Here is a 19,622-nt window from a genome sequence, read left to right on the forward strand (position 1 = left end):
TAATGGGAAACTTAACCAGTACTGCCCATATAGTCAGCTCTAAACATAAGCTTTGATGTAGGGGATTCTCCAATCTTCCTGAGATGTGTGGTTGTCTAATTTAATAATTTATAGAGATATATTTGTCATAGAATTCCTGTATGTACCATAACAGGCAGCATAGCATAGCTGTAAATAAGAAAGGGCATGAAATTATAGAGATTTATTTTATTTTATTTTATTTTATTTTATAATTGAATTTTTTAATTTTTTATTGAAATCTATTTGACATATAACATTGTATAAATTTAAAGTGTACATGTTAATTTGTTACATTTATACATTGTAATATGATTGCCTTTGTAGCAATAATTGGCATCTCTCACATTACATAATTATCCTCTTAGAAGAAAGGTTTTATTTATTTTAAAAAATTTTTTAATGTTTATTTTTGAGAGAGCGAGTGAGAGAGAGACAGAGTATGAGTGGGGAAGGGGCAGAGAGAGGGGGAGACGCAGAATTCAAAGCAGGCTCCAGGCTCTGAGCTGTCAGCACAGAGCTCCACACGGGGCTCGAACCCACAGATGGTGAAATCACGACCTGAGCCAAAGTCGGATGCTTAAACAACCAAGCCACCCAGGCATCCCGAGAAAGATTTTAGATGGAAGACAGGAAGGCACCACTAACAAGGTTTCACCAATAGTGTTGTTTGCCTTCTTCTGGTAATTTGACTACCATTATTTAAAAGACATTAGCTAAGATTTCATTCATTTGGACTGGGCAGTTGCTGGAATCAAACAATGTTTGCAAATACCTGTATCTCACAAATGTTTATAATATATGTGTTCACAACAGAATAATTTTGATGTAGTTTTTACAATATAGTATTCACAATAATTTATAATTCATATATCTGACAAAAGATTTATATCCAGAGTATATAAAGAGCTGTTCCATTTCAATAAAAAGCAACAAATTATCCAAAAATGAACCTAGTGTTTGAAAACACATTTAACAAAAGAACACATAGAATAGGATATAAGCATATCAGTTTATATTCAACATCATTAGTAATGAGGGAATTTCACATTAAAACTTCAATGAATGACTAAAATCAAACTCATCAGAAAGATTTAGTTAAAAAAACAATACTAAATGTCAATTTAATTAAAAAAAACTGACAATATATTAAATGTTGATGAGGAGCAAGTAGAAATTTCGTGCGTTTATGTTAAAAATGTAAAATGATATAACTGTTTTGGAAGTTGGATAGTTCTTCATATAGTTAAACATATTCATACCATATGACCCAGTCATTCTACTACTAGATTTGTAACCAAGAGAAATTAAAACCTATGAACAATCTTGTGTAGGACTGTCCATAACACATGTATCTATCATGGCCCAAAACTGGAAACAACCCTGATGAACAGCAACAAGTGAATGGATGATTACACTATGAGATTCATATAATGGGATACTATTCAGTGATAAAAAGAACAAACTGCCAATACACATAACAAAATGGAACAATGTCAAAAACATTACCCCCGAGCAAAGTAAGCCAGACACAAAAGAGTAGCTACTGTGTCCTTTCATTTACGTGAAACTAGAGAAGAAAGATTTAAAGTATCAGTAATCAGATTACTAGTTGCTCAGGCCTAGGAGTTGGAGTGTTGACTGAAAGATGACACAAGTGAACATTGTGGGGTGATGAAAATGTTTTCTGTCTTTCTTGTGGTTGTAGTTATGTGCAGTATAAATTTGTCAAAACTCATTGAAATGCATCTAAAATGTATTTTATGATATGTAAAATATAGACACAGTTGATATAAAACACCTTTTATAATAGCATCAAAACCATAAAATACTTAGGGAGAAATTTAACACAAGATGTACAAGACTCCTACATTGAACACTTAAAACATTGTTGAAAGAAACTTAGTGAAGAGCAAAATGGGAAAAACACCATGTTAATGTTTTAGAAGGCTCAATATTGTTAAGGTTTATACATTTTTTTCAAACTGATCTACAGATTCAATATAATCCAAAACAAGAACTAACATGATTTTTGGTAGAAATTGACAAGCTGGTGTTAAAATTCAAATGGGAATGCAGAAACCTTGGAATAACCACTCCATGCAATCATTAACAAAGAACAATGTTGGAGAACTTGTACTACCTGTTTTCAAGATGTACTATACAGCTATAATAATTGAGAAAGTGTGATATTGGCCAAAAAGAAATAGAACAATGAAAATAACTTGAATTCACAAATACACCCATGTGTAATACAGTTCTCTGATTTTTTTTTTTTACAGTGAACTAATTAATAGGAAAAAGAATAGTCCTGCATTCAGTTCAAAAAATGATGTTGAAACAACCAGATATTCATATGGGGGTAAAATGAATCTTGATTTTTCTTTCTCACATCATATATAAATTTTAATTTGTAAAATCATAGATGTAAAGCTAAAAGCTAAAACTAAATCTATAAAGCTTCTACCAGAAAACACAGGAGAATATCTTAGAGATTTTGTATAAGGCAAACCTCTTTTTTGTTTCTTTACATAAGATGAAGAACTAAGCATAAAAGAAATAATTGATTAATTAGAGTTTATCAGAATTAAAAATCTCTGCTCATCAAAAGTCACTATTTAGAAAATGAATAGGAAAGCCATAATGAGAGAAGATTTTGCTATAAATATATCTGACCTTGAACTTGTACTCCTAAGATAAGGGACTTTTTCAACTCAGCAATATAAAAGAAATGATCCAATTTAAAAATGGGCAAAATACATGAACACATATGTCACATGAATGATGAACCTGCACATGAAAAGTATTCAACATTTGTTATCAGGTAAAATGCAAATTAAAATCACAATGAGATACCTTTATACAGCTACTAGAGTGTCTAAAACTTGAAAAAAACAGGTAACACCAAATGTCAGCGTGGATGTGGAATAACCCAAAGTTCTGATGAGTTCCAGGAGTGTAAAATGCTTTAACCATCTTGGAAAACTCTGTCAAGTTCTTATCAAGTTAAACATACATTAACCTTGCAATGTAGCAATTCCACTCCTAGGTATCTGCCCAAGATAAATGAAAACCTGTGCCCAAAAAACATCTTGCCCAAGAATGTCCTTAGCAGCCTTAATCATAGCCAAACTGAAAACAATTCAATATTCATCAACAGGAGAATAATGTAGTCTTGAAATGTAATACAACTCATCAGTATATAAAGGAAGAAACTATTAAGTGCAGCCACAGGATGTCTCTCACAGACAATGTGCTGGGTAAAAGAAACTACACAAAAACCATATAATATATAATTGCATTTATGAATTTCAGTAACAGATCAAACTAATCTATGATGATAGAAATCAGAAAACTGGTTCTCTTAGAAGCAAAACTGTGGGTTTGGAAAAGAACACAGGCAGCTTTGGAGGTAAAGTCATATTCCAGCTCTTAATTGGGATGTAGTTAGATGAATGCATCTATTTATCAGAATTCATAAAGCCATACTTTTAATGTCTATGTAATTTCACTGTCATTTATACACTTCTTCTTTTAAAAATAAGGCAGTGCTTAAGATTCAGTTCCTTTGGATTAGGCAATTGCTGGAGACTAACAATAGCGTGGAATTTATATGTGAAATATCAGCCATAAGGGGAGCTGGAGCGGCCACACTACTGGTAATGATGTTGTAACAAAGGAACACTATAGAACTGCTTCAGAGTTGCCGCGTGGCTCAGGACAGCCAGGAAACGGCACCAGCAGGCAGGGCACCCTGATGTGCAGTAATCAGAGGCGAGATGGTTCATTTCTAACATGGAGCTGAAAAGTAACCCTCAATAAATTTTTGCTGAATTGAAATAACTTTTTAACTGACTATGAAGAGCAGTAAAGCTCTTCAGTGAAGACTTTAGAAAAGCTACCGTATACATGAAATGAACATTTGTGGTAAGAAGACACATAAAACTTTTCAGCCTTCAACTAATTTATAGTTAGTAATAATTACATTGAAATATTGTTGATTGTTGTTATATAAACAAATATTCATTTGTTCTTCCACAATAAATGTTAATAGAGGTACATAAAATCATGCATTGAATCATTAAGATCATTGTTACAACGTGGCTTAGGTGAGGGCAGAAATAGTACTCTGTATTTTGCTTGGGATTATTTTAATTCTGTTTACCAACTTCTGAAAGCGTATAAATCTTTTAGAGTGCCCGTATTTCATTACTTTACAATATTTTTGTATCTAGATTCCATTTCCTTTTTAAGTTTATTTATTTTGAGAGGGAGAGAATATCCCAAGAAGGCTCTGCTCCAGCAGCTCAGAACTGGATGCTGGGCTGGAACAGGACTCAGATAGTTAACAGACTGAGCCACCCAGATGCCCCATATATTCCATCTCTGTTTTTATAACTGGAATAAAAGTCACTGGAGCTAAGACTTAGTGAGGGACAAAAATTATTTCTGATGCCTGAGGTCTGTTTATTATTACCTCCCTATCCAATCTCTTAATTTTCTTATTATTTGCCTTGTTTTCCTTACTCTTTTATTTAGGTTTATTTATTTATTTTTGAGAGAGAGATTGTGTGGGGGAGGAGCAGAGAGAGAGGGAGAGAGAGAGAATCCCAAGCAGGCTCTACACCATCAGCACAGAGCCCTATGTGGGGCTCGAACCATTGAACTGTGAGATCATGACCTGATCCGAAATCAAGATGGCTCAGTCAGTTGAGCATCCAACCTTCAGCTCAAATCATGACCTCATGGTTCATGAATTCAAGCACCACATCAGGATCTCCACTCTCAATGCAGAACCTGCTTAGGATCTTCTGTCCTCCCCTCTCTCTGCCCCTCCCCTGCTCATGCTTTCTTCTTATGAAAAATAAACTCTTAAAAATTAAACAAACAAACAAAAAAAAGAGTTGGACGCTTAGCTGACTGAGCCACCCAGCCGCCTCACTTCCTCTACTCTTTTAAAGCTGATTTCTAAAACTGATTTCTCTTAGTTCTCATTTCATATATGAAGCATTAATAAGTTCCCGAGACACACGCTATTGATTCAATTTCTTCCTCCCAACAATACGGATAATCTCAGGTACATAGTGATGATTTTAAATGTACACTGTTGATGAAAGAATCTAGCTAAATTTGCACTTGTATGCCATAATCTCACTGGAGCAGAGGGGGGCGTGGGGACTGTGCTGAACTAACAAACTTTGTAAAACAGTGCTTTGACTAGAAACTGAAGATAAAAGGACTAAAATAAAAGGAACTTTATATTTACAAATACGCTATCTGGCAAAGTTGTTTCCCATGTGAGTAAGGGTTTCGCCATCGTAATACCATTATACATTCATATAAAGGAATTGAACAATTAAGTATACAGATGGCAGAGTGTGGGAGCCAGGTTTTCAACGTTAGAGTGGCAAATTACAGATAGGCAAAGAGAATAGTGTAGAATGACCCATGTAATAATAGGATTAGATTTGGAAACAGTGTGAATTCATGTTTATCTTAATATAGATTTAGATGATTACATATAGAAACATATATACATATGTCTATACATAAAGTTGCTCTGTTAACTGAGAGGGTCTAGAAGTGACAGTACATAGTAGCAATGAACATTCCTACCATCCAGATCTTGGCTGCTAACATTATTCTCCAATAAAAAGGATCAGGATTCCTTGTAGAAAGATGGACTCTAGGAATGGAGCAGGAAATATATGAACCTTGAGCCTCTTCTCGTGCCAGAAAATAATTAATTCCTATCATCATCATCATTATCCTCTAAAGAGTATAATGAAGGGCATGTCAAAGGGACACAGGAATCAACCGAAATAGCTCTCAGTGGCCAAAGCTAGAAAAATTTGGACAAAATGAATAAAGCAATATTGGATTATAACCCAAAGTGTAAAAGAAATATCCATGAGTCCATGCTTATAGGAATAGATGATTAAATATATAAATAAGTGATTGAATAAATAAATAGGGGGAGGGGAGAGGCAAATCCAAATAATTTGTATAGATACTCTGCCCTCAAGAAGAAGAAGCCTAACTCCCTAATCTTCAAGTGTGGACTGCACATAGAGACTTCCCTACAAAGAGAACAGTAGGGAAAGGGGGGAAAAGAGTAACTTTACAGAGAAGAAAGATGACAAACACTCTTCAGCCAGATGATCAAGGTTAACATCAATAGTGCTGAATCATGTTGATAGTATGTACCCTTGTTATGATGTGATGAAAATGAGATTTCACCACTGTGGTCTTCCTCCCAAGAAAACATAACTCACTCTAATTTGATGCAAAGTGGACAAATCCCAAATAAGATGTGTTCTTACAGTATACCTGCCCAGTACTCAAAACTGCCTAGGTCATCAAAAAAAGGAAAGTCTGAGAAACTGTCAAAGACAAGATGAGCCTAAGAACACACGACAACTAATATAATATATCCTGGATGGGATCCTGGAACTTACAAAGAATATTAGGTCAAAAAGGAAATCTAAATAAAGTATGGACTTCAATAATAGTGTGCCAACATTCATTCATTCATTGAAACAAATGCGACTTACTAATGTAAGACAATAAGGGAGGAAAATGGGTGTGGAGTATAGTGAGTATATCTGTACTATCTTTGTAGTTTTTCTACAAATCTAAAACTGCCTTAACATAAGCTTATTTCAGAAAAAAATACAGGGAGAGCTGCTTCAGTGAGAGCTACGTCAAACACTTGTCATTTTTCAACGTTCCTCTTTTGGTTTCGCAGTGGGTTGGTTTGTTTGCTTGCTTATTGATTGGTTTGGGCCAGCTGTGGTTCAGTGGTAAATGCTCAGGATCAGATTTTGTGTCTAATATGCAACTTATGTGCTTTTCTCAATTGCTGAAGCAGCCTTTAAGCAGAGGTTTAATTCAAAGTCCATGAAGTATAGGTTTTCAGTGTCCAAACTGAAAGAATTCAGCTCATGCATAAGCACATTAAATGTTCCCTGGCATTTTATTAATGATCACTGCATGTCTAGTGTTTGTGGAGTAAAAAAGTGTATGTATGTATGTATATGTAAGGAGTGTATGTATGTATGTATATGTAAGGAGTAAATTCATTTTAGGTACTGAAGGAGTTGTGCAGCTCAAGAGTGCACAAGGGATTAGACCATATTAACCTATTTCATATTGAAAGAGACCTTGCACTTGGGGAAATTCTAACCTGTGGCCAGGTTCCCTCTGGGGAGGCTCTGCCTGCTATGCTTGCTGAGAAAACGGGTGTCATGGTTTGTGGTAGCAGGAGAACCAGGAGGAGAGGTAGCCACGAGAACTTCATGCCTACTCAGGATGCAACTCACATTTGTTGCCAACCGAATTCTTTATATGAAAATGAGTGGTGTGAATTCACATACCTGCTCAGTCCTTACATTAGTAGGTAAAGTTTCTCTGAATCTCTACTTTTCATCCAAATCTCCATGAAACCAAAATTATTTATTTAGAATAAACAGAGCCTTTTAACCCTGCCTGCATATTGGAATCCTCTCTGGAGCTTCTAAAAGTGCCAGTGACTGGGCCCCGCCCAAGGCTAATCAGAATCTGTAGGGGTAAGGTGTTGGTGGTACAAGAGTCAGGAGTTCTGGAAATCCTCCAGGGATTCTAATGTGCATGCAGGATTGAGAGCAATTGGGGTAGATCAAGCTTTAAACCCCTATGAACCTTAACCTTCCAGAAGTGAAGCTGCTTGTATGGGAGATGCGTATAGAATTTCCCCTGGTCCTAATTTTAAGCTTTTGCAACTTTCAATTTAAAAAGAAAAAAAAAATGGAAAAGAAATAAAAACCACAAATACAAATGAAAACTAGAGAAAATGCTCTGGGGACATTCTCACATCTAGGGAAGAATGACTTTAAAAATGCTTATATTTAAAATTCTCTGTCTCTGTCTTTCTTTTGTTTGCGTTTCTTGATATAATTAGGCAGAGGCATATTTCTGACTTCTAAAGAGTAAAAAATCAATCATGACTAGAGCTACGGAGCCAGAAGAGAATGTGAGGAAGTAAAAGGGACAGCATGCCTGCTTCTTTAGATCAGACAGACCAGAGCATACCCCTCAGGCATTCTATGTATCTCCCGGGAAGTCCCACATCTTTGACATCACTTTGTTTCTAAATGTAAAAATTACACATCAATTAGGAACCTAAAAAAAAAAAAAAAAAGCCTCAAGTACAGGGTGCCAGGAACCACTAAGCAGTACTGAGGTTATTCGATCTAAGTGGTAATGAAACAAACTCTCCAGGACAATTAGCATTCAAGCAGGAAAAGAGGTGATTTATGATGATGTTCAACTTTAAGCAGTTAAAAATAAAAAATTTTAAATATTTTTATAAACCTTCGCCAGTGTGACAGTTTGATTCTACACATTTTATTTCACTGTTTTAATCCAGAGAGGACTTGTTTCTGTTGTTTCTGTGATCTTAGAGAAATGAGTATCCTTGAATAAACAATGAATAAAGGCATTACATGAACCTGTATTCTTTTTTTTTTTTAATTTTTTTTTCAACGTTTTTTATTTATTTTTGGGACAGAGAGAAACAGAGCATGAACGGGTGAAGGGCAGAGAGAGAGGGAGACACAGAATCGGAAACAGGCTCCAGGCTCCGAGCCATCAGCCCAGAGCCTGACGCGGGGCTCGAACTCACAGACCGCGAGATCGTGACCTGGCTGAAGTCGGACGCTTAACCGACTGCGCCATCCAGGCGCCCCTGAACCTGTATTCTTAAAGACTGCTTACAGATGAGAACAAAGCTTGTAGATATATGTACATGTTAGTATACAAACTGCTTTTTAAATTTTTTTAATGTTTATTCATTTATGAGAGACAGAGAGAGACAGAGCATGAATGGGGGAGGGGCAGAGAGAAGAGGGAGACAAAAGAATCCAAAGCGGGCTCCAGGCTCTGAGCTGTCAGCACAGAGCCCGACGTGGGGCTCAAACTCACATACCATGAAATCATGACCTGAGCTGAAGTCCGACGCTTAACTGACTGAGCCACCCAGGCGCCCCCTGCTTTTTAAGACAAATAGAATTAGGTTATCACAACCCACATCTGCCTTTAAGCAGAGGTTTGATTCGAAGTCCACAAGTGGTAGTTTTTCAGTATCCAAACTGAAAGAATTCTGATTGTGGATTAGCATATTAAAATTTGAAATGTGTGGGGCGCCTGGGTGGCGCAGTCGGTTAAGCGTCCGACTTCAGCCAGGTCACGATCTCGCGGTCCGTGAGTTCGAGCCCCGCGTCAGGCTCTGGGCTGGTGGCTCGGAGCCTGGAGCCTGTTTCCGATTCTGTGTCTCCCTCTCTCTCTGCCCCTCCCCCGTTCATGCTCTGTCTCTCTCTGTCCCAAAAATAAATAAAAATGTTGAAAAAAAATAAAAAAAATAAATTTGAAATGTGTTAGCTTAATAATGTTCAGAACTCACTAAATTGGGCTGGACATCGCTAACATTATGTCAAACTAGTGAATCTTCTAGCACTGTGAAAGATTCACTGATTCTTTAAATGCGGCCTAAGAGAGTGTGTTTGGCCAAGAAGAGAACCACTAATTATCTGTAAATGCACAATGATCTTTAAACTTTCAAAGTAAATGCTTCTCAGGGGGACACTTGCCCTTCTAACTCCAGATGCTCTAAAAAACTACCACAAACTGTGAGTAGTCAGGTGACTCCTGAGAAATACGATAAATTTGGATTCATATCAGTTTAGGATAAATCTCAGTGGGAATATCTCTTCTCTCATAGATGCCAATTATATTTGATCAGTTATAAAATATCTAGAAAAATAAGATGCTTTTTCTCTCTCCTTGGTAAGTTACACTGTGAATTTTTTTCTGCCCCGAAATATACCATACACCTTGCCCACCATCCACCCAGTGACTAGTAACGCTCAATAAATATTTTATGAATTAGTCAATAATTACAAAAATGAAAAATGCTATCCGGATCTTAAATAATCTTAACCCAAACTCAGCAGTTGAACACTAAACAGGTATAAAATTCCACTGAATACCAGGCACCGTCCTGGGTTCTAGGGATACAGAGTTGAATAAAGTTCTTTAACACATTTCAGAAAAGAAACTGTGTGTCCTAAGATATTCACAATATTTCACAATGACTAATAGCTGATGGCAAGTGAATGTTTCATATGCCTAATTTCAGTCGAAGCCCAATTTATTTCTGCCTACCTCAGAAAAGTACAATTGAGAAAATATTAGAACCGCTTCTGAGTAGTCCATTGCCAATGTCAGCAGAATGTGCTGCTTAAGGGTAAACCTCTGAGGTTAGATTCTGACTCCTTTGCTAACTGTGGTTTTGATCAATGTCTTAATATTTTGAAACTGTAATTTCCTAATCTGTAAAGTGGGGAAATAATAATGATAGTGACAATGAAATGGGATCATCTATATCTGGAACAAATTAAACACTTAGTAAAAGCTACTGCTGCTGTATTCAGTAGTCGAGCTAGGTTTTCAAAACAGGAAGACTCCAGGGTGGCAATTTGTTTGCAGGTAGATGAAATCATTTTGAGGTTGTGTTTATAGAGCAATTTACATGAGATCGAGAAAATGTCCTTAAACATGTCAGAATGAGGGAGAAAACTGATGGAGCTTAATGGGTGTCTAAAGCTCCACCAGGCTCTTGGCTGCTGTCACCATTATTATTTATTACTTTATGTTACCACTTCATGAGGAGTGAGGAAAGAAACGTCATGCTAAATGCTGATAGTGGCCAAAAACTTTCCATTTTTTTTAGTGTAGTGGAAAGAGAAGTGATGATGAACATAAAAACAACCCTCTCATACTCATGACTGATTTAAATGAAAATTCTACGGAATATGAGAAGCCTCAGTAGGAAATCCCCCTGCCAGCACTCACTCACTCATTCGCCTATTCACTCACCCATTTGTTCATTCATAAATAAAAGAGCAGTACTAGTAATGTCTGTGAGGAGCAATGAGAAGCACACATTTCTGTCTCACACTGGTGCTATTATAATGACCAAATTAAAACCTAACTTATGAAAAAAACCACACAGCTTTCTTTAAACCTCCTGCTGGGACAGGAAGGAAGGGCAGGTTGCTGAGTATGTTGTTTCCCCGAAAAAGAGAAAAAGAGGATAAGTCTGTGACAGTGAATGGGTAATTCCATCAAAGACTTGGTGTGATCGCAAGCAGTGGGGAGAGGTAGCAGGATAGAATTTTAAATTAAACTTAAGTTGATTTTCTTGAACAGTTTTAGAACGCTGTCCATAATTAAATAGAAATGATGGAGAGGATGGGAAGAGCAAAAATTAACAGAAACTACAAATAGCAATTTATAATTATTAACTAACTGCATTGCAGGGTCAGACATGGCCCATGTAAGTGTCTCTTGGCATTAGCATAGGAATGTCTCTTGAAGTCACATTGCTGCAACAAAACTCTTTTCACTCTATAGTTGTAGAATTATTATTATACACACACACACACACACACACACACACACACACACATTTATTTAATTATAACCTGCCAACATGGCCTTGTCATTCATTTCTGAGTCCTATCACTCAGGCAATAAGTTATGAAGAATTGCCAGCTTAGCCACCATCACCAACCACTAGAGTTCCCTAAGTTGCCCAGACATTCTAAACTCTGTACCCTTCTGGGGACACATTTGCACTGTGGGGTCCTCACTTTGAAATGACAAGCTCTGAACACAAATGGAGCAGCCTTTGTAAACCGCTACCTTCTCCTGCGATGATTTTTCCCTATTGTCTGTGCATCTTGTTAGTGCCATGCTTGAATCCACACCATTAGAGCCGTAACACAGCTGCTGTCATTCTCAGTTATGTAGGGCTCTGGCAAAGACAGATCAACTCTGAAAAAAAGCCTCTTGCCCCCCATTTTATCACCCAGAGTCAGAAACTTAAATACATAACAACCAATTATTTGAAGTCTTCCCAAGGCTCATAGGATAGGGCCAATTGCCCTTCCAAACTCAGAAAAAGAGCTGAAATAAGGAGGATAGGACAGGTCAGGACTGATCAAAACTAACATTCAGACAGGAAGGACCAATTAGGATGACGGCTGGAAGGGAATGCAAGACACCAGAGAAGCAGGTGTTTTTGATTATTTTTTCTTTTTAATTTGAGAGAATATTACAAGTAAAAATTCCATTAATATCCACAGTTCAGTGAGTTTTTGTTATAATTTTAAACATATGTCTTTTTTTTATCACTTCAGGCAACAAAGCAAAGATTATGCCTAATGTGTGCAATGAATTAAATTGTGAAGAGAATGTATTTAAATTAGCAAGGAAAAGATGAAAATCTCTTTCATAGATTTAACTACATTTTGATTTATATAAGACTTTTTAGCTAATTTGGAGGCTAGTTTCTTTTATGAGGTGGGGTTTTTTAATGTATTTTATTTTATTTGTTTTGAGAGAGAGAGAGAGAGAGAGAGAGAGAGAGAGAGAGACAGAATGTGAGTGGGGGAGGGGCAGAGAGAGAGGGAGACACAGAATCTGAAACAGGCTTCAGACTTCAAGCTGTCAGCACAGAGCCCAACTCGGGGCTTGAACTCAGGGACCATGAGATCATGACTTGAGCCCAAGTCAGACACTTAACTGACTGAGCCACCCAGGTGCCCTGAGATGGGTTTTGAGATTAAAGACAATTTGAATGTTTAAATATGGGTAAGGAAAGATTTGACAATGGGTAAATGTACTCTAAACATTAGCTGTCAAACATGGCTGCATTTTGGAATCAGTGGGGAGCTTTAAAAATTTGTTTATGCCTGTATAAGACTGAAAACATGGCCAATTAAATTATCACTCTTCATAAATTGTATGATGCACCCCTAATATGAGAGATAATAGTGAGGTCTACAACTGATAATAATTGTAATGTTGGCTTTGGAGGTTAACAGCCCTGGGAAATAATCTAATCAAATTTTCCCTAGCTTTGGGAAAATGGTACAGGAATAGTGAATATAAAGCCAAAATAACCATGAAGAAGTTTACTTTTTTCTCTGTGAGGGTTTAAAGGAAAATACTGATATTAAACTTTCTCAGAAACTTTCTTTGCAGATCTCAGTGTGCCCATATGGCTTTGTTAGCCAATTAATAACAAAGTAGGCACAATCATTTTTATTTTTTTTAATGTTTATTTATTTACTTTGAGAGAGAGAGACAGAATCTCAAGCAGGCTCTGCACTGACAATGCAGGAGCCCAACATGGGGCTCGATCCCAGGAACCATGAGATCATGAACTGAGCTGAATTCAAGAGTGCAACAATGCTCAATGGACTGAGCTACCCAGGTGCCCCTGTGGAGGATTACTGTTAAACCAAGCCATGAATATTGTCATATTTATCTGAAAAGAAAGGTCTCGCAGAAAAGGAGTGGATTCCTGGACATAATTATGAGTCTTTTAAAAAAGCAGATGGGAGAATGGATGTTGGGTAGGAAAAACAGTGTCTACTACAAGGAATGATCATGGCACCAGGATTTGTAGTAATTAAAAATTGCAAACAACTTATATGCTCATGAAAGGAGGTTTCGAAAAGTATCTTATATCTTATATATAGATATACATATAATGTCTATAATAACATGACTATTAGATGCTAAATAAAAAACAACATTGTTTGTTTTTATATGTATATGTATATTGTTTGTATGGTTTTATATAAAGCATGTCTATGCATGTGTATGATATCTACATATACACATATGCAAAGAGAAATACATTGATATTTAGGGATTCAATAAATGATATTTTTAAAATATAAGTAAGAATAATGGACATACCTTAGGGTGAAAAAGCTCCTAGTAATTCATGTGTTAAAATATACATTGGATAATTAATCTTAGTTGTACATTTAATGTTGAAAAACTAAAATGTTGTGGTAATTTAATTATAAAAGCTATTAATTTGTATGAAAATGATTAGTACTAAAATAGCTAAATAGAGAAATAGGGAGCTAGTATGAATGATTATTTATTATGATGCTTATTCATGATTTTGGAGATTTCCTTCTTTATAATCAAAATCTTCTATTGAGTTAAACAACTAGATGTTAAATACAGCTTCTAAGAGTTATATGTTTAGTAATACAACATTTATGGAAACATGTAACATTTCAACAAAATAGAATTATGATATCAAATACCTATTTTGGGGAATTATATTACTATTAAATAATTTAAACAGATTTATTGACTTTAAAGGGATATTATGCTCTTTCTAAAGTTATCTAGTAAAGATGCTTCTGTGGCATTCATATTAGAATGTCACAACAAGTATTAGAAAAAAATGAGATTATTCCCATGCCTATGAAAATATTTCACTTCTAACATCTGGTAAAACTGAGCCTCTGTTTAGCTATATACATGTGATATATAAGGACTACAGGATTACTCTTGCACAGAATAGTGCCAAGACTTTATTGTTCCAGCATTACAATTTTAAATTTGAAATGTGTATAACTAAAAATTTTAGTAATACAGTTAGAATAATTATTTTAAGTTAAATATCAGATTCATCCTCATATTTTAGAAGTTCATTCATTAAATAGTGATGATATTTTACTTTGCTCTTGGTTTTGGCTAAATATTTATGCTAATATTTGACCATCTCACATCGGATCAAATGGTTCTTAGAGGGACCTCTATTAAGTGTGTATGTCTGTGTATGTATGCATGTACAAAAAGGTATATATTTATTTATAAATGTGTATATGTACGTATATCTTTGCATATGGTGTGTGCTTATGTGTACACATTATGTATGTGAAATACACATATATATTATAGAGTGGGGGGAGAGGGAGGTAAGCAAGAGAGAAGAAATTCTGGAAAGATTTGTAAATTTTTAATGGTAAATATCTCTGTGAAGTGTCATCAATAGAACTTTTATTTCCAGCACACATATTTCTATTTGGAGTGTTTTATTTTTAACATTCATTACATCTCTGATGAGGTAACTTCAGTGAAGGGAAAGCACGGCCGACTTTGGTTTTAGAAGGTAAATGCTAACTTCTCAGGGAGCTTATTAGAGTATGTTCACACTGGAGCAATCATCTCAATTAAGACTGAGAGTAAGGTTAAATCCCATTAGGGCAATTATTCAGTTAATTACTCTAGTGTGAACATAGCCTTAGTTTAAGAGATGTAGAACATGAGCCTGTATCTAAAGGGGAAGGAGGTCAGGGCCATCTCCCCAGAAAACCAATTTAGAAGATTTAAGTGAGCTGTTCCATAAGCCAAGAAGGAATTACTTTTTGAGAAATTAGCGTTTAAAAAGAGAGTACACTTAATTAGTACTGGACACAAACCCCAGACACACACTTATCACCAGAGAGAAATGTCAAAAGTGGAATATTTTTACAGTAGGATGACCATTGGGCAGTTCTCTTAAGCACAAATTCTTTGCTACATCATTCATTCATTTACTCCTTTATTCACTATGTAAATATTTATTGAGTGTCTAATGATGCACATTAAAAATTTGTCTTCTATTTTAATGTTCAGGGAAGGCATGAGGGAAGAATCAGAGAAGCCAAGAAATGGAATGAGTTATTTCCTACAGCCATGTGTTCTGTTAGGATCTAAAATGCAACTTGGAGTCATGGATTCACAACCCATCTTGAGTAATGACCAACAATCTCTTCCTTTATTCCAAGGACTTTTATTTTGCTGTGTTTGTATCATCTTAGCTATTAAATAGCATCTTTATGATGCCCAGCTCTGGTCCTTTATAATGCAAAACCAAGCCACTACTCAATCATGATGCAAAAATCCAGATATTTGTTCTTATTTAGCGCAGGTAGGATTATAAGCGAAGCTTTAGGGATATTTGCTTTGCTTCTATAGTGACATCAAACCCCAAAACAAATCAAATATACTATTTTTGCATTCTTTTTCCACCTTCCTTTCCCCAGCCTCCTTAGTCTGGCATTGGATTTTTAAGGATAAGCAGATGAAGACTTTTTTTTTTATCTTGCATTTTCTGCATCACTGAAAAGTCCATGGGATGAAATGGATCTGTTTCCCAAAAGGGGAAAATCAGAACACTTTGTTTTCCTGCACTTGGGAACTTGCTCAAGGGTGAAGCTCTTAATGACTGTGTGTCTACCATTTGAAAAGAGATTCTGGGCTTATTATAGCTTCTTGGGATACAGAACAGGGAAAGAAATGTGCTATCTGTTAAACTAAACTACATGAGTGATTCATTTTTTTAGCCACTATAATAATTGTTCTTATAGATTGAAATTAATTTTTTCAAACGTACATAATACAATTTATAAGAATATAGGTTTTTAATAGCATTAATTATTTTTTTTAATTTTATTGTTTTTAGCTAGAAAGTACTACTACACTGAAGTTTTGTCATTATATTATTTTCTTAAGAATCAAAAGCTGTTTAAGTCTTTCCTGGGATTTTGAATAAAGGAAATTATTAATAAATCAACAGGTTCTGTATTGATCTACTTAATTCCATGCCTCTGAATCCTGTGGAATATTTAATGTCTCCCAGAATTTTGGTCCTGCCCCAAATGCTGGAAGCAATCCTGTTCCTAGACAGGAAGAATAGTAAGACCGTTTCATCGGTAATCCAGATCAGAATTGCTTTTCATACTCTGATGTTTTAACGTCTTTCTTGTAAATGATCTCCTGCCTCATTCACCTGTGTCACAGTTATTTAAACCTCATTTCCAATAATACTCTTGTCTTCCTTATCTCCTTTTATCTAGTAGATTAGAACATCATATATACTATTAGTTCGTGTAATTTTGATTATGTGTGATTTTACAAAGGAACCTAGGGGCACCTGGGTGGCTCAGTTGGTTAAGCAGCCCACTCTTGATTTTGGTCCAAGTCACAATCTTGTAGTTTGCTGGATCAGGCCCTATGTTGGGCTGTGTACTGAAGGCATGGAGCTTGCTTGGGATTCTCCCTCTCCCTCTCTCTCTCTGTCCCTCCCTGACTCATGTGCAGATACTCTCTCTCTCTCTCTCTTAAAATAAACTTGAGGGGCTCCTGGGTGGCTCAGTCGATTAAGCCTCCGACTTCAGGTCATGATCTCACAGCCCGTGAGTTTGAGCCCTGCAGCGGGCTCTGTGCTGATAGCTTGGAGCCTGGAGCCTGCTTTGGATTCTGTGTCTCCCTCTCTCTCTGCCCCTAACCCACTCGCATTCTGTCAGCATCTCTCTCAAAAATAAATAAACATTAAAAAAATTTTTTTTTAACTTTAAAAAAGAGAGCCTAATTTTTTTATGTACTTTTCATGTATATACTACATATGATGGGTGTGCTGTATATTATTCTACATATTATGTATTTATAGATAAAGATTAATATACAGGGTTATATAAGCCAGATCATGTTCATTATATTTTATGGGCCATATAAATTATTGTCAAACTCAATGTTGACTAATTGAATTCACCTTGTGTGTTGAATTTAGAGCCTAATTTCTAACATACATCTACTGTATTAAGTTTCTATTGTTGTTATAATTAATTACCACAAAGTTAAATGGCTTAAAAACAACATGAATTTTCTGTCATATCATTCTGTAGGTCAAAAGCATGGCAAGGGCCTCATCAGGCTAAAATAAAAGTGTTTTCAGGGCTGTATTGTTGTGGGTGGGGTCCATTTCTTTGCCTTTTCCTGCTTCTAGAGGTTACCTACCTTCTTTGGCTCACAGCCTCTTTATATCTTCAAAGTGAGCAATGACAGCTCAAGTCTTTCTCACATTGCATCCCTCTGGCCTTCTTTGCCATAGCCCTCTTCTACTTTTAAGGAGCATTGCAATTACATTGGGCCCACCCACATAATGAATGATCAACTCTTTATCTCAAGGTCCGTACCTTTAATTATGTCTGCAAAGTCCCTTTTGCCATCTAATAATGGCATCTAAGGTAACATATTCACAGGTTCTGGGAATTACAACATGGATCCTTTCCCACCAGCCTGAACTGGCCTGAAGTTTGCTGCTCAGAATTCCTTAGATCACTGGTGCTGCCCCAGAGGTGTAACAGGACTTGACATGTCCAGCATGGTAACAAATCTCCACTATACCTTCAGTTAGTCTCTTGGAAACTTCTATAATATGTATTTTATCCAATACATTTCCCCATTATCATAGTGGTTACTCCAAACCTTCTCCGTCAAGCTCAAGCCTCTATTTCATGTCACGTCTGTCATGGTCATTGCAATATGCCCCAATTCCTTTGCAAGGTAGGACTTGTAGCCCAGGTGCTGGGAGGGAGTGTGGTCAGCAAACAACATTTAGTTGTCAGAGCCCTAATACCACTGCCTGTCCTAGTAGGATTGGTCCCTCTTGGGGTGGCCCTTATGCAGATGACTGATTGATATGAAGGGTATAAAGGTGTGCTTATCTCTGTCTAACTCAGAGCAAACCTGAAAGTCTGCTCTATTTCCAGAGGTCCCTATGGGGTAGGCCAAGACTATAATTGGACCTCCATCACACTTGAATTTCACCCCCTATTCTATTCTGCTCTCCTCTTTTGCTTCCTTCAGGTCTGGCCCCAGGAGCACCCCTTAATACACGTTCTGTGAGCTAATCCCTATTTTAGAGCTGGCTTTACAGAGAACTCAACTTGCAACACCCTTTCAGAAAATGAGTTGTCTTCCAAACTACATAAATATATTTCTGTTGCCCTCATATGTTTAAACCAGAATATCCTCTTCTCTTTAAGGTCTTTTGTAACCCTTCCAGGAAAACTGAGTTTTTCTTTCTATGCTCCTCCATATTCTAGAACATAAGACCTCTATCATAAGAAGTTAGATACTACATTGGTAAATATAATTATTCCTCTTTACCTTCACAACATGTGTTCTCTGAGAATGTCTTGTAGTTTGCTGGATCAGGCCCTATGTTGGGCTGTGTACTGAACATTAAAAAATCAAATTAATTAAAAAACATAAAAGCAGTGTGTCTCTTTTGTGTTAGCCCTCTAATATCTAACAGAGCTTGGCATAAAGATGCTTAATAAATGTTTTTAACAATTGTGTGAATGAGAAGATGGTCTCTTCTGCATCCATTGAAATCCCAATTTAGTTACAATTCATCATATTACTATTTATACAGAGTTGGTACAACATATCTACTCTTCTTTGCACTAAATGTGTACTCAACTCATGCCCTACCCCCGTCTAATCATGCTTTCTACACAATTTAGGAAAATAAAGAGTCCACAGGCCACATCAGGTAGACTGAATTTCTACCATTTAGAATGCTTTTTGCAATTCTTGTACCCAATTGTTTTCTTACAGGTTACTCCTCGTGTCTCAATCACATTATCTTTCCTGCCCATCTATCTATATAGGTTACACCTAGCCTGCTTCCAGTTATCGGAGATGATCAACACCTGTAACAAAAAATCTATAATAAAAAATGACAGTAGCATTACCTATCTATGAGTTGAACTGGAATTTTTTACATTCTTAATGGCTTTGGAGAGGAATAGTCTGTATTCAATTAGAAAGAACAGAACACCAGAGATAGATCATCTTGCCCTCTTAAAAAAAGTTCTCAAGCATCTAGTTCACAACAACTATTTTTTTTCTTTATTTCA

The sequence above is a fragment of the Lynx canadensis genome, chromosome A2 (genome assembly GCF_007474595.2).
Source record: "Lynx canadensis isolate LIC74 chromosome A2, mLynCan4.pri.v2, whole genome shotgun sequence".
Taxonomy (NCBI): domain Eukaryota; kingdom Metazoa; phylum Chordata; class Mammalia; order Carnivora; family Felidae; genus Lynx; species Lynx canadensis.